Source organism: Equus caballus, chromosome 5 (genome assembly GCF_041296265.1).
Source record: "Equus caballus isolate H_3958 breed thoroughbred chromosome 5, TB-T2T, whole genome shotgun sequence".
In the NCBI taxonomy this organism is placed as follows: Eukaryota; Metazoa; Chordata; class Mammalia; order Perissodactyla; family Equidae; genus Equus; species Equus caballus.
Window position 1 is genome coordinate 17,636,829 of NC_091688.1, and position 25,364 is coordinate 17,662,192.

The 25,364-nt window shown below is 40.2% G+C and overlaps 1 protein-coding gene across 1 annotated transcript in view; it reads right to left on the reverse strand.

Moving 5' to 3' along the window:
• NMNAT2 (nicotinamide nucleotide adenylyltransferase 2) overlaps positions 1-25,364 on the reverse strand; it is a 138,494-nt gene that overhangs the window by 109,716 nt on the left and 3,414 nt on the right. The window lies entirely within an intron of this gene.

Consider the following 25,364-nt stretch of genomic DNA (forward strand, 5'->3'; position numbering starts at 1 on the left):
CCATAAACAGAAGTTACCATGAGAGGAATTTGAAGTCTTTGGTGCAATAAGGGTAAACACAGCAACAACAAACTTCAAAGCCAGACTAACTTCTGACAAGACTAATATAAACTCCCCACGCTACAGGTCTACAAAAAGGAAAGGTGTACTCATCCTCAAGCATAAAAAAAAATGTAAGCTTTTCTCATTATCTACTGTACTATACAACATGTCTGGCTTTCAACAAAAAATTACAAAGCACACAAAAAGGTGAAGAAAAACAAGACCTGAAGAGAAAAAGCAATCATCAGAACCAGATTCATAAGTGATACAGATGTTGGAGCTATCAGATTAGAAATTTAAAATAACTCTGATTCATGTGTTAAAGGAACTACAAGAAATGTCAAAAAAAGTTCTTCAGGCAGAAGTAATATACAGATCAGAACTTTGAATCCACATAAAGAAATGAAAAGGAAAAATAAAATTTTTTTCTTGTTTTTAATTGTTTTGAAAGATACCTGACTGTTTGGAACAAAAAGAGTAACAATGTATTGTGTGTTTGTAGCACAGGTAAAAGTGAAATACATTACAGCAATGGCATAGAGGATGGGAAGGAGGTATTGGGAATATACTGTTACAAAGTCTTTACGTTTCACTTGAAGTGATATAATATTATTTTAAGGTAGACTTGGGTTATTTAAAAATGTGTAATATAAGGGGCTGGCCCCGTGGCCGAGTGGTTAAGTTCGCGCGCTCCGCTGCAGGCGGCCCAGTGTTTTCGTTGGTTCGAATCCTAGGCGCGGACATGGCACTGCTCATCAAACCACGCTGAGGCAGTGTCCCACGTGCCACAGCTAGAAGGACTCACAACAAAGAATATACAACTATGTACCGGGGGGCTTTGGGGAGAAAAAGGAAAAAAATAAAATCTTAAAAAAAAAAAATGTGTAATATAAGCCCTAGGACAATCACTAATATAAACAATGTCAATCAAGGACATAAAAATAGAATTGCAAAGAAAATTCTAATTAAACCTAGAGAAGGTAGAAAAAGAAAACATAAGCAAAGAACAATTGGAACAAATAGAATTCAAGAAGCAAGATGTTAAATTTTAATCCAACCCTATTAATAATCACTTTAAATATGGATGATCTAAACACAGCAGTTAAAAGACAGATATTATCAGATTGGATTTAAAAAAGAAAAGACCCAATTCTATACTATCTTCAAGAACCCCACTTGTAATATAAAAACATAGACAGGTTAAAAGTAAAAGGATGGAGAAAAATAGACACGCAAACACTAACCAAAAGAAAGCTGGCATAGCTTTGACAATTGCACACAAAGTAGACTTCAGACCAAGGAATAAAGAGAGATGTGACATAATTATAAAGGAGTCAATTCAACAAGACATAACAATCATAAATGTGCATGTGCCTAACAACAGAGCTCAAAAAAACAAGTCTGCCCTTACTGGTTAACAGAAGTCACCTGCACTCCAGGATCTGGCCACAGACTCTACAGCCTTGAACTCTCTCAAACATTAACAAAAGATATATTTACAATATATTCATATTAGCTCAAGGGATTTCTTAAAGGATAAGCAGTCCATCCATTTCTATAGTTATTTTAAGTTTTATTTCCTAATCTAGCCAAACCATTAGAAAGCTGTGCACTGGAACTGCTCTATTTTAGTCTTTCATGGAACTGTTTTCTTAATTGCACTTTGATGTTCTGCCAGCAGCTTGATCTGAGAGATGTTATAAGAAACAGCCCTATATAGCATATTATCAAGTTTAACATAGGGTTATTGTTGAGAAAGCTGTCTCTCAGACCACACAGTGTTCTCTTCATGAGGGCCCATGAAAGAGATTTTGCTCAGGTTTCAAAACTAGGAAAATCTCTATTTCTCTGGTCATAATTTTCTATTTCCTTTGGCTGCTGAGAAATTTGCTCAGAAGCAAATTTTTAGCCCATGGAAATTTATGGTGTACATTTTTTATACTAACTTTACCCCTGAATTTATTTGATTTTTCTGTCCTTATTTTTCCTTCATCCTAATTTTCCCATCTGTTTATTTATTTATTTTTTGAGGAAGATTAGCCCTGAGCTAACATCCACTGCCAATCCTCCTCTTTTTGCTGAGGAAGGCTGGCCCTGAGCTAACATCCGTGCCCATCTTCCTCCACTTTACATGTGGGATGCCTGCCACAGCATGGCTTGCCCAGCAGTGCCATGTCTGCACCTGGGATCTGAACTGGCAAACCCCGGGCCACCAAGGTGGAACGTGCTCACTCAACTGCTGCACCACTAGGCCAGCCCCGCATCTGTTTATTTTTATTCTGCTATGCTTTTACTCTATTTTTCTCATAAAATTAATTTTATTAAGGTATAATTTGCATACAATAAAATAAACTCATCTAAAGTGTACTATTCAGTGAGTTTTGATAAATATTACCATGTCGCTTTTGTTAGCCATCTAAAAGCAGTTTTGAAATAAGCAAAGGTAAAAATAAATATCACAAGGCAGTCTTCACTAAACATTATCACAGAGATACAAACAAATTACTATGGGAGTATGAGAGAGGATGAAAAACTCTGACTGGAGGGGTAGTGGGGTGAAGGGTAGGGGATCTTGGGAGAAAAGTCACATTTAAAAAAAATAATATCTCACCTTAAATTTTAAAGATGGAAATTCAATAGAGAGAAGTAGCAGGAAAGGTAATTTGGGAAAGGAAACGGCTTGAGCAAAAGCATGAAGCAAGAGATGCAGGTACTGGTTGGGTTTGGCTGGAGTAGAAGGTTAGCAGGAAAGGAGTATGGGTAAATGAGCCTCTAGCCATGTTCAAGGAGGTTCTGAAAGCCAAACTGTGTCTTCCTACATTATTGTGCATGCACTAGGGAGCCATCAAACGTCTTCGGTAGGGAAGAAACATAATTAGATTTGTTTTAAAAAGATCACTCTGGAAGCAGTGTGGGACTGGAGGTAGAGAAGACAGTGGGGAGACTTTTTCAATGGTCCAGGAGAGAGATAAAGAGGACCTGGACCAACCATCATGAGAATGAGAGAAAGAGATGAAATGGGATGCCCTGGGATAGAAAATCTCCAGGAGGGGTCAAAGGATTAGTTGTGAGGATGAATGAGAGAGAGATTGACTATCTAGATGATGAGGGGATGGGCACCCCCATGATTCCTGTCCTGGACAGAAGACAGCGGGCCCTGGGTCTTCCTTCTCCCAACCTCTACAAGCAGAGAAAACACAAGTTACCAGCCCAAAACGAGCCCCTACTACGCTGGTAGGAGTTGGGGGGATAACCCACTTTGGGCTGGTCATGGTAATCAGTTTCTTTCCAGTTAATCAGATCCAATAGCATACGTAATAATAACAGGCCCTATTTTACTTCAACAAAAAAAAGTAAAAAGATAGTAACTGACACTTAAAATAGTTACTGTGTGTGAGGTACTGTTCTAAGCACTTCACATATTTTACCTCACTCCTTCCTATGAGTAGGAACTATTATTTACCCATTTAACAGATGAGAGAATTGAGGCACAGAAAGAATAAGAGTCTTGCTCCAAATCACATAGCTGGTAAATGGCAGAACCAAGATTCAAACCAGGCATCTGATTCCAGAGTTCAGCTCTGCAACATTATGTCCTAACGTTGAACACGCTGGACCCTGTAAAAATTTCCCAACTCATATCCTCACCCAGGAAGTGATTGTGTCTCATTGCCTTTAGGTAGGAGGCACTGATATTCCTGGCTGAGAGATTAACACAAATGTGAGGAACGCATTGAAGATCAATGTTGAATGTCTATGGTGTATTTGGTGCTCTGTCAGTCACCAGTTATGACCAAGCAGAAAATTGAGCAGGTGTTCTATATAAACTGTGACCAAGACCACTGCAAAATATGGAATGGATGCAACAAAAATAGTGTGAAAATCAATGCCCATAGGTGTATACGAGCATGTGTAGGCTTGTGTGTGTGTGGAAAATGTTATTGATGATGGTTGAGGTTGGCTGACGCAATGATCACAGATGGCAGAATTCCTGGAAAACCATTCACTAGCTATCTAACAACCTAAAAATACACCTATGGAAGACAACCTTGGAAGGAGGCAGGCGCAGGTCTAGTTGAGATGAAACAAACTTAAAGCAGGTTACCAGTCCACAGACATGCTGAACTTGCACATATTCTGTGAATACAGGGGTGTGGCCTGGCACCATCACAAAGCCAAAGTCATGTGATATAAACAACAGATAGAGCCTGGATTTTTTTTTCAGAAAGGTCTCCACATTTTATCTGCAAGCACTGCCTGTCCTCCTTTCGTCACCTCATATATGAGATTTGGCCACCCATACATTTAGGCAACAGATGGGAACTATCTGAATGTGTGTACATAGTTGGAATCAACAAACATTAAAGTTTGCAGAAAGCATCACTTGAAATTTGTACCAACTCCCTAAGATATTGGAACGATCCTTTATCACAGGAGAATGCGTGGCACTTATTTGCTCATTCATTCCTTCAGGCATTGTGCCAGGGATCGAGGAGGTGAACAGGGCACAGTTTCTGTACTCGAGACACTTAGTGTCTAGTTAAACAGCCACACAAGTAAGTGGGTGCACGGGAGGTCAGTTGATGAGGGCGCTGAGGGGGTAAGTCCTAGATGCTGAGAGCACGGAAGGAGGGTGCTGAGCCATTATCAGGAAAGCTCTGGGGGTCGGGGGACATACACTGGGAGGGCTACACCAGGGAATTAAATTTTTTGGTGTTCTTCTTTGTTTGCTTGTCTAATTCTACTACAGCATTTTGTTACCTAAAAGACTATCTTTTTTTTAAAGATTTTATTTTTTCCTTTTTATCCCCAAAGCCCCCCGGTACATAGTTGTGTATTCTTCGTTGTGGGTTCTTCTAGTTGTGGCATGTGGGACGCTGCCTCAGCGTGGTCTGATGAGCAGTGCCATGTCCGCGCCCAGGATTCGAACTAACGAAACACTGGGCCGCCTGCAGCGGAGCGCGCGAACTTAACCACTCGGCCACGGGGCCAGCCCCCTAAAAGACTATCTTTTAAGCAAAAATTATACTCACCTGAAAGAAAATCCAGGCTCTGAGCAAACAAAGTCTCTAACATTTTGAGGTGGCCTTTCAACTAATTTATTTTGAACAGCAATGTACTATTGGGGGAAGTTATTTCACCTAAAACAACAATAATCTACTCTAAGTTTGGGTGCTTTTAGAAAACATTTAATGAAACTGATAGAAAAACCAGGAGAAAAAAATTAACGCAAGTCTAATAATTTTTCCTGGGGATATAACTTCATAATAACAAGGGTTGGATGTTGTAAATGAGCTTTGAAAAGATCACTTTTTAAAAGCAGTATAATTGTTTTGGGTATTGTTTCATAGTTAAGGTCATACTATATTTATATAATTACGTATCATACCTTTGTCACTTGACATTATTGTGTCAAAATTTGGCCCCAAATTAAAACTTCTTTACCAATAAAAAAGCAATATAGTATCAGTTATTTTATGTAAATCATGAATAGCTAGCTATAGGAAAAAAGAAAAATCAAAACTGTTCTTATGTTATGCAAATGGACTGTAACAGAATAAAATATTATAAGCAGATACGAAAAGAGCTTTACATGAAACAACTTAGATATCTTAGTGAAGATATTGTGCTCTGGAAAACTACTAGATGATTCAAAAATTCACTCTGGCAATAACAAAGACACTCATGTTGAAAATGCCTGTGGTGAGTTTGAATAAAACCGGTGAAATGTGCATGAAAAAGGGCAATATTTATAAATGAATATACTATTTCATCCAGTATATAATTTTAAATCTGCAAGAGTAAATATATACATGAATCAAATGTTATATTAAATGTCATCTATAGCCTTAAAAGGTCATATATATGTGATGGAAAACCTCTGTTTTTTGTATTTTCTGATTGAGAAAATATGGAATACTCTTGATTTGGAATATACACTGTAGGTGATTAATTCATTTAGGTTTTCTTGACCAATCTCTGTGGAGCATCTAATAGATAGATAAAACTAGTAAAAAAAATTGGACACCTCAAAAAATTACAGTAGCTTTGGGTCATTTAACATTGGAGAAAACAGCCCTTACACCTACACACCTACATTATAGCAGAGAAAAATATCTGGATCCCTAAAAATCCACAATAGGTCCCCACTTGCCTAGAGTAAAGTCTAACACCAACAACCTTAACATTCACGTGCCCCCACAATTTGTCAACTAATCACCATGTTTCCACACCTATCTCTTGGTCTTAACCTCATGCATTCAATCTTCAGGCAAATCAAACCACCCAGTGTATCATTGCCAGCCCCAAACACCCGGCTTCTCTTCTTTGCCCATGGTGCTCTCTCTGACTAAAATGGCTTTCTCCTCCCCATCCCCACCATTTCCAAATGCCTACATCCTCCCCCTCTCCAAGGTCCGTCTCAAATACCACTGCATTGTGGTTCCACGTGTCTCAAGGAAAAGCAGACATCTTTTTTATAATCCCAAATTTGAAGTGCTAAGGACTCAGCCTGGTGGCCTGCCTGCTTGGGTGGGAGTTGTGGGGGTAGATTCTCAGCAGGGGTGGTCTTGAAGGCGAGTGAGGTCAGTCCAAATAATAATAACGGACACTTAGATAACACCAGAATAATAATAGCTGACTCTAACTCGAAATTTGCTAAGTGCCAGGCACTCCTCTAATTACTTTACTTAAATTAATTCATTTGATCTTCACAGGAACCCCAGGAAGCAGCTTACAATATTATCCACAGTTTACAGATAAGGAAACTATAGCCCAGTTTAAGTAACTTATCCAAGGAGGCCCAGTTATAAGTGAGAGAGCTGAGAAACCATGCACTTAACCATTATGCTTTCCTACTTGGTCAGGACTACCAGAAGAAAGAAACCAGCTGCGGGCAGGAAGACAGGCTGGTACACTGGGCGACACGGAGGCACCCGTGTTTAGTTGGGTGAAGCAGGGTCAAATATTAAATCAGTAGGGATAGAGCAAAGTGAGGGCACAGAGCAGAGTCCATCTAGGGCTTTCTCCCAACTCTGGACCAATTTCAGGATCCTAAAGAAATCCACTCCTGCCAATTGCATTGGAAGGTTCATAGCATTTTAGGTACCTCATCACATTTAAATTACTAATAAACCTGTCACATCACTCCTATTAACCAGATGCTCCTTGAGGATCCATATTCAATTCACTTACTATAGGATCTAGAACTGGATTTTGCATATTGTCATTAATCGATAAAACTTTGTTAAACAAATGCCATAAATAAACCACGAGCCCTCAGTTCAATTTTTAATAAAGCAGATGTGTGTTAAAGATATTTTAGGAAGATTTCTATCCATTTAAATTATTCAATTATTATACAATTCTCTGTTGTATTTTTTTATAGGATGTCCTTGTTTGTTTTTGTATTGTCTGTCTCCCCCAACTAGTATATAAGCTACATAAGGGCAGAGACTTCATTTTTGTTTATCACTGCATTTCTGGCACCCTACAACAATGCCTGGCACAGAGAAAGGACTCAGTAAATATTCATGAAGTGAATATTCGAAAAAGAGTGGACTTTGAAAATCCTCACCAGACCCTTGTGGGCAGCCTTTGTTCTTGCCAACCAACCCTAAGTTAGAGTATCAATACTATTCCATTACCCTCAAAGCAAGCACATGTCATGAAGCACAAAGAAAAGAAAGGGTTTTGCTGAAGGCGGTTGGGAGATGGAGGAGAGAAACGACCTCACACAGAGCACAGAATTTTTCTCCTTCCCAAATCTCCACTGGGCATCTCTGTCCACAGCAAGCCCCTGGCCTGCCAGCTGGTCATCCTTCTACCCTGTCATGCTGCCCTCCTCCAGCACAGCAGGTCCCCTACTGCTCTTCCTCCTGGATCTCTTCACTCCCCCTTGATCCTGAGCACTGTAGGGTCTCCAGTTCCCCTCCTCACACCTTTGATCTCTATTTAGCAAAGGACATGCCCTTTGGAATCTTTCTCCTTAGAAGGAAGCACGGACATTAACAATATTTTTTCTCTTTTACAAACATCCCTTTTTTGTCACACACAAAGACCTGAATTTGATTCCAAGTTTTATAGTTGCATGACCTCAGTCAAATTACATAACCTTTTCACTACCTTGATCTTCTCATCTTATAAACACAGGGATAAAACCAACCTTACAAGGCTGTTGTAAGAATTAAATGGGACAAAACAGACAAAAGCACCTGAAGCAGAGTAGGTGTTAAAGAAAATGTTACTTCTCTTTTTGTCCTTAAAGTAAACTCTTGACTATCCAAAAGGACCCATGAACCGAGAAAAGTTGAAGTTTTACAGAATGATGCAATGGAAACTCACCACCATTTAGAACATTGTTTCAATGGTCCCAGAGACTTGGAAGGCACCAACTGCATAGGGTGGTTCCTTTGGGCAGCAGTGGTGACACAAGGTGGGAGAACATTGCTGCTTTCTCTGTGTGTGTTGTTTATAAATCAGAGGTGACTGAGTAGGGTGAGCTGCATGTATGTTGCTGAGAAAATAGCCACTAAAAACTGCCCATGGTACTAGCCAGCACTGAAAGAGAAACGTGCAGATCTTAATGACCAGAAGGAAAGTGCTTTAATGTTTATGGTGAGAAAATGCCAAGGTCATCTTCCCACCCTACTCCTGTCACCACTCTCTCAGTCCTAGTTTCCTTATTACGAGGTGGCTGAGCCTGAGAAGGCATCCCAGCCTGCCTCCACTGGGTACCGTCAATGCCAAGTATGTAAGTGCTATCACTCTACATTATGATTTCCAGGCTGGTACATCATAATTGCCTCACAAATACTTGTTAGCTGCTTGATTCTAATGGTAGTTATACAAATTATACTTAAAACCAAAATTGAAGACTCTTGGCTCCTGTCTAAAAGGTAGTGATTCAAGGGAGCGCTTAGAATTTTTAAAAAGATAAAACTCAGGCTAAGAATGCCTGGCCAGAGAAACCAATGTCATTGTGGCAGGGAGAAATGTAAAGGATAGCACATTTATATAAAACAAAAGAAATAAAGAATTCCTCTCCCAGGCCAAGATTGACTCCCTAAATAATGATGTGAAGGAGAAATTAAATCATGTGATGCTGCATAAATTTGCAACATTTTGAAGGTCAGATTGAGTCATTTTTCTTTTTGCTTTTTATGAAGTCAGTTTTTGAAAAGACCATGGCAGTTCTGATAGCTCCCACAACCTGAAATCATTTGAGTGATGCACAAGTGAGTGTTAGTTTCAAAACTTATGCCCAAAAATTGATAAAAATCCGACCAAGAAGTCTCGTAGGAAGGATAGGGACAGCTGATATTTTGCAGGATAGATCAGCTCTGAAGAAGTGCTTTCACATGAGTGCAGCGCCAAAGGCCTTAGAGGAACCCCTCCACCACTACATCAATTACTATGTTCTGTCCTTGCTCCTTTTGCATATTTCTCTTCGCTCTTCAAATCCAGTGCCTCCTCTCCCATCCTCCCTCTCACCTGATAACCTTTCTCCCTATTCCACTGAAAAAACAGAAACTCTCAGAAGAGAATTTCCCCATGCTTCCACCACCATAACCATCGACCTACCTGCATGTGACTTCATATTCTCTACTTTCTCTTCCACGCCTTTGAATGAATTTTTGGTGCTCCCAGGCAAGGCCAACTCCATTTTATCTTGACCCACCCCTCTCACCTATTCAAGGGCATTCTTCCAAGATTTCTCTCCTCTCTTTCTCACACTATCAGTTTTTCCATATTCATTGGATGATGATTCCCATCAGTATACCACATGATATTATTTCTCCCATCTTAAAAAAATAATAAAAAGCAAAGATCTTTTCTTGATCCATTTCTCCCTCCAGCCATATCCTCTTTCTCTGCTCCCTTTTAGAATAACATCCCTTGAAAGAGCATCTAAATTTGCTCTCTCCAATTATATTCCTTTTTCTTTCTTATGCTCACTCCGGTCCAGTTTCTGCCCCCACTACTCCAGCAAACCTGTTCTTGTCAAAGTTTTCAATGGCCTTTTCTTTGAGACACCAACAGACAGTTCTCCACGCTCGTCTTAATTGACCTCTCAGCAACATTTGACGTGCTTGATCTTGCCCTCTTGAAGCACCAACTTCACTTGGCTTCCAGGACGTCACACTCTCTTGGTTTTCCTCTGCCTCACTGGCTGTTCTTTCACAGTCAACATGACTGCCTATTCTCCATCTCTCGGGTCTCTAACTGCTATAACCACGGAATCAGTTCGTGACCTCTGCTCTATCGACACTCACTCCCTCAGTATTTTCAGCCAGTCTTGTGGCTTTAAATACCAACTATATGCTGATGACTCCAGAGTTATTTATTTTTATTTTTTATTTTTGGCTTATGCTAGTATATGCTCACTCAACATCTCCAACTGAATGTGTAATCTTTCTCTCAGAAGCAACATGTCCAAGACTGAGCTCCTGATATCCCCTCCCAAACCTGCTCTTCCCTCAGTCACCTGACATCAATAAGTGGCAATTCCATTCTTCCAACAGTTCAGGCCAAAAACCTTAGCTCATCCTTGATTCGTTTTTCTTTCTCACCAAAACAGATCCATTAACAAATCCTATGGGAATTTTCTACAAAATATATCTAGAATTCTATCACTTCTTCTCACCTCCACCTCCCTGGTCCAAACTACCATCATTTCTCCTCTTGAATACATGTAGTAACTTCCTAACAGGTTTCCCTGTTTCTATTCACAGCCCTGATGGTCTATGCTTATCACTGCAGTCAGAATAAGTCACTGGGTGTCAGAGCATGTAACACTTCTCTTCAAAACCTTCAAATGGCTCCCCTTCTCCTTTGGAACAAAAGCCAATGTCCTGACAATGTCCTGTATGGCCCTACACCATTTGGCCATCCATTATCTCTCTAACTTCATCTGCCACTCTCCCTACCTCCCTCCAATCCAGACACACTGATTGCCTCATTTTTTCTTGGACATTTGAGGGTAAATGCTCACCTTATGGCCTTTTCACTTGCTGTTCCCTCTGCCTCTCCCCCAGCATCCATAAGGCTAAATCCCTCATCTCCTTCAAGTCTTTGCTCAAGTGTCACCATCTAGCGAGATCTCTCCTGACCACCCTTTAAAATTTCAACCCCCACCCCTGGAACTCCCTATTCCTCTGGCATTTTTTTTTTTCTCTCTCTCTCTCTCTCTCGTACTCCTTGGCACTTAGAGCCCTAACATACTGCATAATTATTTATTTTGTTTATTGTCTTTCTGCCTCTTCTACATTGTAAATGCCATGAAGGCCAGGATTTTTGTATATTTTGTTCTTTGATATACTTCCTCAGCAACTGGACTGATGCCTACACATAGTAGGCACTTAAATAAGTATTGGTGGTAGCGGTGTTGGTAAGCAAACTCATAAAGAGCATCTCTGGAAACCACATGATCCTTAGCTGCTCCAGAAATTAATTCTCCTCAAGTGGAAGACAAATTCATTCTCAGGCTAAACGTACTTTGCTATACCAAGATTATACAACCTCAATCATTATAATAATAACAATAATAACTCTGACATTTATATAGTGCTCTCCAGTTTACAGAATGCTTTCTCCCATATAGTTGTATTTCGTACTCAAGACAAGTCTGAAACTGAACAGGGAAGGGTATGTCAATTCCGTTTTACAGATGATAAGTCCTAGAGGAATTAAACATCCAATTTATGGGTCACCCAGACAATGAGTGCAAAACTGGGATGAACCCAAGTCCCCTAACTCCAGGATTAGGACTATTGCAGCTATACCAGTCAGCTTTTAAAGAAACAAGTTGTCCATCTCTGGAGTACTCAAAAGAGTACTGACAGGATCTGAGACCTTCACTATCCTAATCTGGCTGTTATTTATTTAATAAATATTAATCCAGTACTTCCGATGTTCCAGCATTGTTCTAAACATTGAGCATACAGTACGGGATAATACAGACCAGGACAAGGTTATGCTCTCATGGAGTCTATACTCTTAGAGAAGAGACGTCAATAAACAAACAAACACCCCCTAAAATAAGTCAGGAGGTGAGAGTGCTATGAAGGGGAAAGGGATAGAGAGTGATGGGGAGCAGAGCAGATGAGCTATATTAGAGATGCCCAGTAATGACTTATTGACATGTTACCCACAAATCCTTCCTCTGGCAGTGGGTGGACAGTGCTTCAAATTATGAGTGGAGATACTACAAAATGTATTATTATACATTTGAATAACAAAGATGCTCAAGATTCGCAATCTAGATGCTAGGGAATAAGGGTTTTATTAGAGCTAAATAAAATAGAGCCTCATTGACAGTTTCAGAAGACAGCACTAGGACAAACAGCTCTAAGTAAAGAACACGGATTTTTTTTCATGACAGAAGAGCTTTCTAATAATGAAGCTGCCCAGCAAAGAAACAGACTGGAATTGAGCTCTCTGTTATGAAAAGCATCCAATAAGCAATGGAATGACTCTGAAGTCTCTTCCAACTGCAAATCTGATTATTTTCCATTCTGTGGAGCCTCTCTCTACCCCAAGTCACCACTGGTTCCAGTGGGTGATGGGGTGAGGACAGGCACAAAAATCTAGCCAAAAAACATGGTTCTCTTGCCAGCTTCACAGAGGCTGAGCAGTCACCTGACTGTTGGCCCTAGATTCTTCCAGCAGCAGCAAAAGCTGACTCTTCTGCAGGGAGACCAGGGGCACAGGCTATTCTAGCCTTACCCTGCACGACCTTCCAAGGGCTCGCATCTGAAGGAGCAGCTCTGCCCACCAGGAACGAGCAGGATGTCTTCCCCAGTCACTTTATTCTCACCATTAGTTAAGCCACCAGTGATTACAGAAGGAGAAGAGTAAATTGCCCTGGACAGGAGGCTGTCTCTCTGGTGACTTCTGGATGCTCATTGGCAATGTCCACATGTCTGGAGGCCTCTATAGATCCCAGCCTGCTCACAACATCCCTAGATGGCAAGCATCCAACTCCTTTTCCTTTCAGTCATTTTCCCAATACTCCACTGCCACTAGTAACCAGACCTCCAGGGTGACTGTACTGGTCCAGCTAGGATACCTCGGGACAGACACCGGGAAACAACTATGAATATTACCCCCATTTATCCATCACTTGCTGTGGGCCAGACAGTTTGCTAAGAACTCTGTATGTGACAGGATGGACCATAACCTTTATATACATGGCTGGGACATGCTTGGAGAGCTATAACTGGGCAGACTCTGACTAGCAGTGGTGGCTTTTGTTTGCTGAGTCGGGTAGGCTGCCAAGGGGATTTAGACAGGTGGGAAAGGTGATGGAGGGGCAGCTGGGCCAAGGAAGGTAAGTGTGGGGGAAGGGGAATCAGGACATTTTGTGGGAAGGATATAGGGGCAGTTGCTGGAAAAAGAGAGATGAACCTGCTGCCATAAGAGGAAGAACCAAATTTCCTCTCCCTAAAGTTGAGTGTGACGTTGCGGAAACTGTTGGTGATTTACACTGTAACCCCTGCTATCTCTTCATAAAACGTTTAGTAAAATTCACATCACTTAGTACCTCGGGACTGCATCTGTGATTTTGCAGGGGATGCAATAACATGCTGGGACCCAAGGTGAGAGCCAGGCAGTCAAAGGAGGCGGTATTACAACGTAGTCACATCATTTCATTTAATAGGCACAACAACCCAATAAGGTGGGTATTATTATACTCATTTCACATTGAGGGGAGGGAGGTTACTGAATAATTATCTGTAGACAGTCTTGCCAACTATAATGTAAAAGATGGGAGAGAATTTTATGTTCCTGTCTGTCCACTTTGATCCTGTGCCTTTTTTAAGTTAGCAAAAAAGGTGTGTGGCCACTTCCTTCTGTTCGTGGTCATCACCCAGGACCCTTCCTGATTTGCTCCCAATCTTCTCCTGTTTCCCTCCAGTGCCTCCTGGTTGTCGGCTGAGCCTTTCTTTTCGCTCCTCTCTCTGTGCTCTGGACTTGTCCACAGGTCTCCTTCGTGGTCTGCAGAGTCCTCTGGACTTTCCACATGTGGCTGCCTTGGCAGGATCCCCAGAGTATTGCCAGCCTCTCTGCACACAAACCCTGGCACTTGTCCACTTGGTAGATGCAAATGCCAGATGAGACCTAGCCCTCATTTCTGCATTGTCACAGGCCCTAACACAGTGCTGAGGGTCCCTTTTCATCCTCTGGAATAAATAATCACTGTAACCTAACACAGTGCTGAGGGGTCCCTTGTCATTCAATGAATGAGCAAGGTAGCATCCTGCAGTAGTTAAAACAGTGACCTCCAGAGTCAGAGCATGTGGGTCTACATTTCTGCCCACCACACACTTGCTGTGTAGCTTGACACAAGTTACCTAACCTCTCTGATCATTAGCTGAATGGGAATGATAATAGGATTGTTGTAACAATTAAATGAGGTAAGGCAAGGAGAGCACTTAATACAGTGCTTGGCACAAAGTAAGTGCTCAATAAATGTTAGCTCATATGTTAGGTTACAGTGCTTATTTATTCAAGAACATGAACAGAGTCAGTCACAACACAGGCCAGAAAGTTCCATGGTCAGGACTGTCAGGCCACTGTTTCTCCCCACTCCCTCAAGGCAGGAAGAGTGTACGTGGTTCCATTTTCCACAAAGGCTTTTGGGCAAGTGCCCTCAGGGGATAGTTCAAGCCAGCAGAAAGGGAAGGGGTGAGGAAGCGAGAGACCACATAATTGATCAGATGAGTTTTCTTTCTCTTCTCCATCCCTTTAATTTCCAAAGTTGGGACTTTACCCCAAAGCTACTACCATGTAATAAAACGATTCCTGGACCAGCCCCGGTGGCCTAGTGGTTAAGTTTGGCGTGCTCCACTTTGGGGGCCTGGGTTCGGTTCCGGGCGTGGACCTATACTACTCGTCCATCAGTGGCCATGCTGTGGTGGCGGCTCACATACAAAAAGAGGAAGACTGGGAACGGATATTAGCTCAGGGCCAATCTTCCTCAGCCAAAATAAAATAAAATGATTCCTCAGAAGCAATGTCATTTCTTATTCCTTTTCCCTTTCCTGGCCTTTTCAAACACAGCGTGTTTCTGCATTTCTTTAGACAAACAAACAAACAAATTTTTTGATCACAAGGGACTGAAATAAACCAATTTGCATCTAAAAGAGATGTGTATGTGTAAATTACTGTGGGTTGCATTGAGTGGAGGGTGGGAGCAAGTGAAGGGGAGCAATGCCAGAAACACAACAGTAGAGTATCCCATGGCGGTGACGGGAGACCCCACTCAGGAGACTGTCCTAACCAGCTCCCCATCACTCCTTCCCTGTCCACCGTCAGAGCTCAATACAACCACAAATGAAACCACGAAGAACCAGCCTTAGCAAAACAGTGCAGCTAGGAAGAGCAAATTCCATCTGGAGAAGTCATTCAAGCCTCTTTTATGAATATTCAGAACCATAAGGTTTACTGGGCAAACTGGGATATTGGACTTAACATTCCGCAAAGGGTTCAGCAGGAAGTTCTTTCTTCACTACATTTAAATGCAAATGATAACAAAACTGCATGACAATACGCTTTGAAAAGTTGATTTAAAACAGCACCGGGGAAGGATTAAGGGACCAAGGAGAAGGATTTTATTTTAATTTTCTACTGAGGTTAAAGTCAGGCCAAACAGAAGCCCAGAATTCAAATGCTATCGCAGGAGCCAACCTTGTCACCAAACAGAATTCATTGAATTATTTTCCTCCTCTTGCGAAGAAATGGAGGAAAAGAAGATTCCCATTTTTTTTATTCATCAAAGACATCTATAGTTACCAAGTGGGACTCCTGATCAGTTTGAGCTTACTTCACCAAGCTAATAATAATACAAGCAAAAGCCCAGAAACTTGATATTTATGCTGTGCCCTATCAAGGGTGAATGCATATGCTTAGAAATATGGAAACAGTTCCCAGACCCTTATTCTAATTTATGAGAAACTGGTTGTTCAGAGCCCCCAGGTTGGGAACCATTGGTGGAGGAACATCCTCTAACACAGACATTCACGACTTTGAATGACAAGGGGTAATGAGCTGAATGTTGCATGTCAGGGAAGAACGGCTCATTGTGTTCAGTGAGAGTTCCACTCCGGAGGGGAGCTTAGGAGGCCCCACATGATGTGAGAGAGACAGGAAAGGCCATACATCCAGTGCTTTAAAAGCAATGCCAATGCCAAAGTGTCACCCACTGTTGACTGGGATGGAGACATTATTATATCTGCTCAAAGATGGGAAATTAGACACTGTTTCCATACCAGCCCCATCTGCAACTCAAACTGTCAAGCAAACAAACATGAAATGGGGAGGAGAAAGATCCTGTCTGTAAATGGAGGTCATATAGACAGAGAAGCAATTATGTGCTGGCTGAAAGGATCTCACCTTGAAACAATAGGACGTCTGGGATTTGCTCCACAAGAACATAGGGCGGGACTGGGGGAGAGCGTTGGGGTATCAATGAATCAAGATTGCAATGAATTGATAGTTATCGAAGTTGGATGACAGGTATGTCAGGGTTTCATTCTGTTCACTGTTGCATGTGTTTCGAAACTTCCACAAGAAAAACGAATTTTTTGTTATTTGTTCCTTTAAAGATTCCACCTGCCCAAATTAAATGTGATGCCTCACCTCTGTTGGGACAAAGTCAACACCACTGCAGGAAACAAAAGCATTTTTGCCACTCTCGTGGGATCCCTGGGAATAGGGCAGTGCCAGTGGTAGAGCCAGGAGGGGAGGGGCTACACAAGCTAGGAAGAGAGTCCAGAGTTCAGTCCCCAAACCAGTACTTTTAAACATGGACAAGAGTTAATTTGGAGCTTTCAACAGAACCTGTTTAAAAAAATAAAAGTCCCAGCGATGAAATATCAAGAAACTTGATAATTAAGAATGCAGAGGCTTCTAGTCTCAGCCCTGTCTGGGAACCTGCAAAGTTGCTTTCTTATTCTAAAGGCAGCATGTCACTCCCAGTGTGTGGTTGACATTTCATACAAATAAGCATGTGCGTCAACCTGCAAAGCTACAAAGATACCACATCTTGACAGCACACTAGCCAGTTATCGTTTTTTCTTCTTACCACGTAGATTTTTAAGTAAATTGGAATAGTTTAGCAGCTTAGCCCACCAAAGTGACCAGTTACTCAGAAGGTCAGGACGTTTTAGCAGGCAGGTAGCCATAACTTGCCTTATCTGATGCAATTAAAAAGAGAGAGACACAGAGCCACACGTAAAGTGAACATCTGCCAGACCGAGTTCAGTAAGACAGTACACATCAGGCCACAATGAATGCTGTATCATGAACTGGACATAGCATTTTAAGAGGTATGTAGGCAATGAGGATGTGTTCAAAGTAGATAAGCCAGGATGTAATGAAGACAAGAAACAGTAATGGATGTCCAGCTGGAGGAACTGGGGCTTGTTAAGCCTAAAGAGAAGATGGGTGAGGAGGACTGAGTGGTTGTCATCAGCTATTCAAATGTCTTCTAGAAGACACATGAGACTTGCTCCACGGATCTCAAGGAAAAAAACTAGAGCCAACACATGGAAGTCTCAGGAAGGCCAATGTCAGCCCAAAAGACGGAACAATCTTGAAAAAAAGTATAATCGTGCCAAGTGCTGTCTGGCTACTTTGGAAAATAGTGCATTTGCTGGTCCAGGAAGATCTCAAGCAGAGTTTGGGCAGATGCTTGTAAAAATGTTTTAAAGGAGATTTCAGGACCGCATGAGTATATGCATGATTTTTTTCTTTTCTTAAAGTTTGGCACCTGAGCTAACAACTGTTGCCAACCTTCTTTTTTTTTTTTCCCCCCCTTTCTGCTTTTTCTCCCCAAATTACCCCAGTTCACAGTTGTATATTTTAGTTGTGGGTCCTTCCAGTTGTGGCACGTGGGATGCCGCCTCAGCATGGCTTGATGAGCAGTGCCATGTCCGCGCCCAGGATCCGAACCAGAGAAACCCTGGGCTGCCGCAGCGGAGCGTGCAAACGCAACCACTCAGCCACAAGGCCAGCCCCTGCATGATTTTTGAAATCTCCCTCAAATGGAGCTTCTGTGCTTTCTGAAGATGAAAACTTACAATTGTCAAACCAAGGTTTTATGTTCGTTTTGTTTGTTTGAAGTTGAATAAATAATATACAAAGTTTCCCTTTGACAGGTGCCATGTATATTAAACCTTTTACAAACTGTGAATAAATAAAAATTAAACTTAACTCCTCTGCTGGCCTCAAACCTCCTTCTGCCTCACTGAGAAACCATGCCTAGGTGAGCTGTGCATCTGACTGAAGCATCCAGTGGACAGTTTCAGGATTCCCCTTTGTCCTTGAGCTCACATTTTTCACTCCTGCTATGTTACGTACCTAACAGCTCCCAAACCTGACTTGCAGGTTCCCACTGTGGATCTCTGGGAAGGCTGTACTCCGGGATAGGGTTCCACTCAAGGATGCACGAACTTTCCTCTCTGGAGCCAACAGTCATCTCAGTTTTGAAGACCCTGAGTGTTTGCTGTTGGTGCTGTTTTCTGACTCTGTCATACTTGAATCTCTGTTGGTGGTCCCCAAATTCTTGTCTGATTTCTGATCACGTATTTTGCCTTAACTTTGAGATTCTGAATATTCCTAACAGTTCAATCATTCCTCCATTTGCGAAATATTTATAGTATCCTCCATGTACCTAGAACACTGTGTTAGGCACCTTAGGAGATACAAAAAGCCATACGACTCTGGCAAGGGCCTCAATCTGATAGAGAATATGAAATGTGGACAGAAATAGCTACAAGCCACAGCACAATGTGCTAAGTGCCATAAGAGAGGTACAAACTAAGTGCTATCAGAATTCAGAGGCGGGTGAGACGCTGCAGAAAAACGAGATGTGACTGCAAGAGCAGTCTGGAAAAGCCTGATGCAACTGATGTGCTACTTTTTCAAAATCCTCATTTATAAGATACGTAAAATGTTAGATTCAAAGAAGGAGGTAGCTGTGAATCAGCAAAAGGATGTTCTGAGAAAGTATGTCTAACGTTCAACTGTAGATAAACCTCCAACATTAGCCAGAGGGGCTACTCAATGTCCAGCGCAACGCAAACACCAGAAAATCACCCTCATTGTGATCGTGGCCATTTACTCAGTCAGCCAGAAAAATTACAATTATGAAATTGAAACTACATTTGCTGCTCAAATGAGTCTTTTTAGAGATTTGATTTAGACTGAAAATTGTTCATTGAAGAGTTCCTCTGGGTAAAGGACTTCAACTGTACTTTATATTTTTAGAAACCTTCAGATTCATTCCCCATTCCAACACCCAGAGGTAGGTTACATCAGGGGGAGGCAAACTTTTTTTTTGGTGAGTAAGATTGGCCCTGAGCTAATATCTGTTGCTGATCTTCCTTTTTGCTTGAGCAATATTGTTGTTGAGCTAACATCTGTGCCAATCCTGCTCTATTTTGTATGTGGGATGCCACCACAGCATGGCCTGATGAGCAGTGTGTAGGTCCGTGCCCAGGATCCCAGCCTGCGAACTTAACCTCTATGCCACCAGGCCGGCCCCGAGGCAAACATTTTCTATAAACAGCCAGAGAGTAAATATTTTAGGCTTTGCAGTCATACAGTTTCTGTCGCAACTGTTCCATTTTGCTGTCGTAGTATGAAAACAGCCACAGACAACACACACGTGAATGAGTGTGGCTGTGTGCCAATAAAACTTTATTTATGAATATTAAAATTTGAATTTTATAACATTTTCATGTGTGACAAAATATTATTCTTCTTTTACATTTTTCCAACCAGTTAAAAATGTAAAATCCCTTCTTAGTTAGCAAGCCACATCTGGCCAGCAGGCTGTAGCTTGCTGACCCCTGGATTATGTCAATCACCCGATTTACAGATGAGAGAAAAAAGGCTAGAGGCAACTAAGCATGTTCCCAAATTGACAGCAGTTCAGTTTAGTAACGTCCATACATAGAGAAATAATGAAGCAATAGAAAAAACTGGGCCATTTACTCACTCTTTATCAACATTATTCACAGCATGGGAAAATCATATATTATCTATAAACTTTGATTCCCCGGGCTATAACAAGTAAATAATTTTTAAACTGTGCTTGGGAAGATTGGTTCATGGTAAATGATGCAATTATGGCTTAAATTTATATGTACAATGTTTTATTGTCTTTCTTAATTTTAATTTATAATGGCGGCAGTCTCTAAGTTAAAAAAATTTTGTGTTATTTTAAAGATCTTGTAGTTCATGTGATGAACCATACACTGCTAAATATTTATCAGTAAATAAATATTTCAAAAGAAATACGAATAGTTATTGATGTAATTTAATCTCAGTGCTACATGGAACGAGGATTCTACCTGCCTGTGTGTACCAAGATGAAGGGTTGGAAAATAGAGAATCAACAGCTGAAAATAAAGAAAAGCTGAAGAATAAAGCACTTGGAAAACCCAACCCCTCACTAGAATGTCACTGAGTTGAGGCTTTAAAATGATATAATAATAAATTTCAAAGACATGGAAACACATGGCTTCATAGCAAGAGCAGAAGTACACTTGTTTAAGACCTCCTGAAAGGATTAGAGCTAAAAATAAGTGTCAAAGAAAAGAATCTCCATGGTACTTACTCTTCAAACAAGTAAGTCTGTGGCAAAGAGAGCAGGTACATGTTCCAAATTCCACAAGATGATAGAAGATCAAACTAGGGTGAATGGAATTCACCAAATCTGAGAATACTTGAACTAGGTGGGCCAACCCATTGAAGAACAGAAGGGGTACATTGGAACCTAAATGAGAACCATTCCCATCAGGGAAGTGCTTGTTTGATTGTTTGATTGCTTTGGTGAGTTGTACAGAAATATAATTTTTGACTTATTTATTCCTTCAGTAGATATGGCTTGCACAATGTACAGTGGTTCTATTTCAGAAAATAAAAAATAAAAGAAAACCACAAAAAAAGAAAAAGAAAAAACTCTCCTTATTTCAAAGAGTGATACAGAAATAATAACTTTAAAATGTTAGCTAAGGATGGCCTTAGTCACACCACCATGTAAGCTGCTGAGCCTCTTTTTGGGCTAAAATACTTCAAGGCTATCTGCCAAACTGTATCCAAAAAAAGCAAGTGTGTTCCGTGCAAGTGAACACTTGTAATTGGAAAACCCCTGGCAATGGAAAACTTCCTTCTTTGTAAACTGATGTTGCATTTACATATATTGAGATATGGAACATATCCATAAATAAAGTTATATAATTCTCTATAAAGTGAATTTCTATATCCCAGTTCTTAGTCTGTTACACAAATCCTTAAAAAAATAAAACTGGCATTGAAAAATATTTAATGCATTCCTTTGTGTCCTTAGGATTTTTTTTGAGCAATTCAGGATGAGTTGAAAACTCTTTAAAAATGAACGAGAACTCTACTACAAAGTATATATTTCGTGGTATCATTAAATATTGATTAAGCAACCACCACATACAGAACACTGTATTGGTGGCTGAGAAGACTGATATTATACAATTTAGACTTGAATCTTTTGAAAGAAACACTTTCAAAACTGGTTTTTCATTCTCTTTGCCAGTCATGCATAGACGACTTTCACGATTATTGATTATCAATAGAAAAATAACAGAAAACATAGATTATCCATCTAGTTTTGCATGTTCCTCTCATGTATGAGGATATCTCTGAAACAGAGAGGTCCAAACTTAAGGGTTGGCACGTTACGTTTTTTAGTTTGCCTCCAAACTTTAGGCTGTTCATTTTTGACTTGGTCTATTGGAAATTTGTGTAGAAATGTTTCTCTTGAGATTCATAACACTTTAAAGGATGTTCCTACTAAGTGATACTTCAAACTATTTCTTAAAAGGCATATGAACCTATTAAGTCTGATAGTTCTAAGCATAGAGGCTTAGATATGCAGAATAAGATCAAAAAGAAAAGAGATACTGTGGGGGCCTGGAATTTGGCCACCCCAAGATATGTCTCTTTTGCATGATTATTTGGGGCTGGTTACTTTGCATACAGGAAAGCAACTGAAAAGTAGAATTTACTTACCCTTTGTAAGAGATATTTACATTGTAAAGGAAAGCTCCATCTGTAAAGATATCTCCCTCTCTACCAGGAAGAAGGGGCGGATGACCTTATCTCTAGAAACTCTTAATCAATGGGGAAGGCAAGGACTTAAATCTGCATTTGTTTATTGTGCTTGGCTGGTAACCTCCTGTAACTGGCTCCCCCCACCCCCAACATCCTCCTTTGTCTTTAGCTGGATATGATATTTAAGGTGGGGGCTTCAGCCATTTTGGTGAGTTGCTCAGCTTGCCTGAGCCTCTCCCATGTATACATGTTATAAAGCTTTGTTTAATTTTCTCTTGCTATTCTGTCTCACGTGAATTTAATTCATTCTCCAGCCAGACAAACCCAGAGAGGGTAGAGGAAATGTCTTCCTCCCCTACAATACTAAAAATGAGTATTTCTATATTTCAAAATTCCTCGAACATTAACTTTCTTTTTGCTCATATCCTGTTCCTTAGTTGGGATGAATTCCAGATGGGAGATTTGCCTCTCATGGTTAGCTTAGGTCCACCAGGCTCAGTTAGTCAATTCAGCAGGAGAAAGAAAATCAAGACACCTGTTTATGTGAAGAAAAATGTCCTAAATTTTCTTTTTCAGTCATTATTCTCCTATCGTGAACAGACACAGCTCCTGCCGGTGAAACGACCAGGAGTGATCCATGAGTTTCCATTAGTGGACCTTCAACTTCTCAGGGAGTTAGAATTCCCAAACATCTGCAGGAATATATTATTACAGCCATCATCACAGTGATGAGCAAGTTCTGGAATGGTCTTTGGAACTGCATCAACTGTTTCCAATTTCACAGCCTCAACATTAAAAAAAAAGTCAATGTTGGGACCCTGATTTTCTCTCATTTTATACTTTTTTTAAATGCCAGCAAACCCTTTTTCATCTTTTTATGTCCATAATGTTAACCAATTTCAATATCTTTCTTGCATGAAGAACTGTGAATAATCTAACTGGAACCTATTGGGAGATTTCACTAGAAGATTCAGATGTCCCAGGCTACAAAGAGACTTTGAATTTAGATACTTCCTTATTTTGCATTAGTGCTTGGTTAGAATCCATATTTCTCAAATTTTAGAGTAAGAAGTATGAATCTTCACATTTCCCACCAATGCCAAACTTGCTTCTCATGCAGTGTCCTTTACTCATCCATCTTGTACAGAAACCTATGAGTTACCCTGGACTACTTTGCCATCACCCATCCATCAAATCACCAAACAAGGATCTCTTTTTACATCCTACATATTTTCAAAATGTACTCACTCTGCATCCCAAATACCAAAAACTTGGGTGAAGTGACCGTCTTCTCTGACTTAACCTAGGTACTGGTGAAATAGGTGCCTAGCTGTCCTACATTTCCATTCTTGCCCTTTACCAATCTATATTCAAAATTGAATTAAATCATAATTTAAAAGATGACTATGGGATCCCTTTACTTAAAAAAAGCATGCATGTTTTCTCATTGTCATTAAGATAAAATATAAATTCTTTAACATGACCTACAAGCTGTTATAATTGATCAGTCTTCCACCTACCTTTCCAGTCTTAACTCTTACTCCCCTCTTCCTTGAGCCATCCTGAACTTTCCTTTGTTCTAATATATGTGGCTATCTCACCACCCCAGCCCTTGCATATAGCTGACTCCTCTACCTGGAACAAGATTCTATACATTCATTTATTTTTTATTTATTCAACAACTATTATGAAGCAAAGACTTGCTATTTGCAACTCTTATTATAATATACGATTATGGAAAGCCTACTACATACTAGGTATAGGAAATAATTCAATGATGAAAACAGGCATGGTTTTTGTCTTAATAGAGCTTAAGGTCTACCATGGAGAACAGTCACGAATCATACAGTGAAATGAGAGTTATGGCATGAAAAGTATAAGGTGATGTAGGATCAAATGTCAGGGTCACCATACTTAATTTAGGAGTCAGTGGAGGTTCCCTGAGGAAGTACTGTTGAAGCTAAAATCTGAAGGGCGAGTAGGTGTTAGTTGTGGTAACAGAAGAGTGTGGAGGGAGGAGGCGGTGGGGGGAGTGGTGGAAGGTACGTTCTAGTGACACAGTTAAAAGGAAAATATACAAATATTAAGAAAAAAATAGCCTTCTTTATTATAAGCACAGATATATTTGTTGAATATATTTTGTTGATAGCCTGTCTTGCCAGGGAAAAAAATTCGTAAAGTTCTCATTACCCTTTGTTGATAACTAAGTTCAGGTGGATCCTCCTTTCATAGGTGCTGTTGTAACTAAAAGAATAAAGAAGAAACATCTTGGATGAGAGAAAGAGTCTAGATATCAGGAATCTGGTTACGTCCTGAGTTTTGCTATGACCTTCACCAAATGACTTACACCTGTACCTCTGCTTTGTCTTTTGTAAAAGGAGGATGATAATATTATTCAGTTTAACTTATAGCGTAGGATCGAATAAAGATGGTGCAAATGTATAAGTACCATACTATGGTCAATGACCTTTTTTTATAGGCATTTCAAGAATATTAAACAGTTTCTCAAATTCTGACAGTTCTCTCTATATTAGTAGCAACTCAAATTCATTTTTCTTCTGACTTCTAGTTGTACCAATAGGGCTGCATTTCGAATTCCACGACATGTAGAGAGCCCTTCTATCACCCTTTAAGAGGAACCGATTTGGATCATATCTCTTTCAAAAGACCCAATTGTTCAAAGCAAAAATATTTTGAAGTAGAAAAACTAAAAAATCCAGTTTTTTTGCAATCATCAAAAAATGGGATACATTTCTGCCGTGATCAAGTCTCAATTCCTTTATTTTTTATAGCGAAACTAATCTGATCAGTCCTTTCTTACTTTTCTATTTAAACTTGCTATCTGATTTCCCAGTGGTGGGTTTATGGACAAATATAGCAACAGAAATGCAAAGAAATTTATAATGAAGTATAATTTCTGCATACCTAATAAATAAGAACTTGCACGTACAAAAAAACAACCAACAATTTCTAGCTTCACATTATCTTCTTATGTAATAGGGCAGACCCATGAAACAAAACATTGTTAGTTATGGGTTTACTTTGCAAAAACTTTTATTCATCCCTGAAAACATCTTAGCTACAGTTAAGTATATAGATGTCAAATATCTCTATCACAAACATTAATCTTTTTCCTATATGTTTCTATAGCCATAAATAGGAATAATATCAACTCCCTTTCAGAGTAAAGGGAAAAGCACATTACAAAATATTTTACTAATATTGAG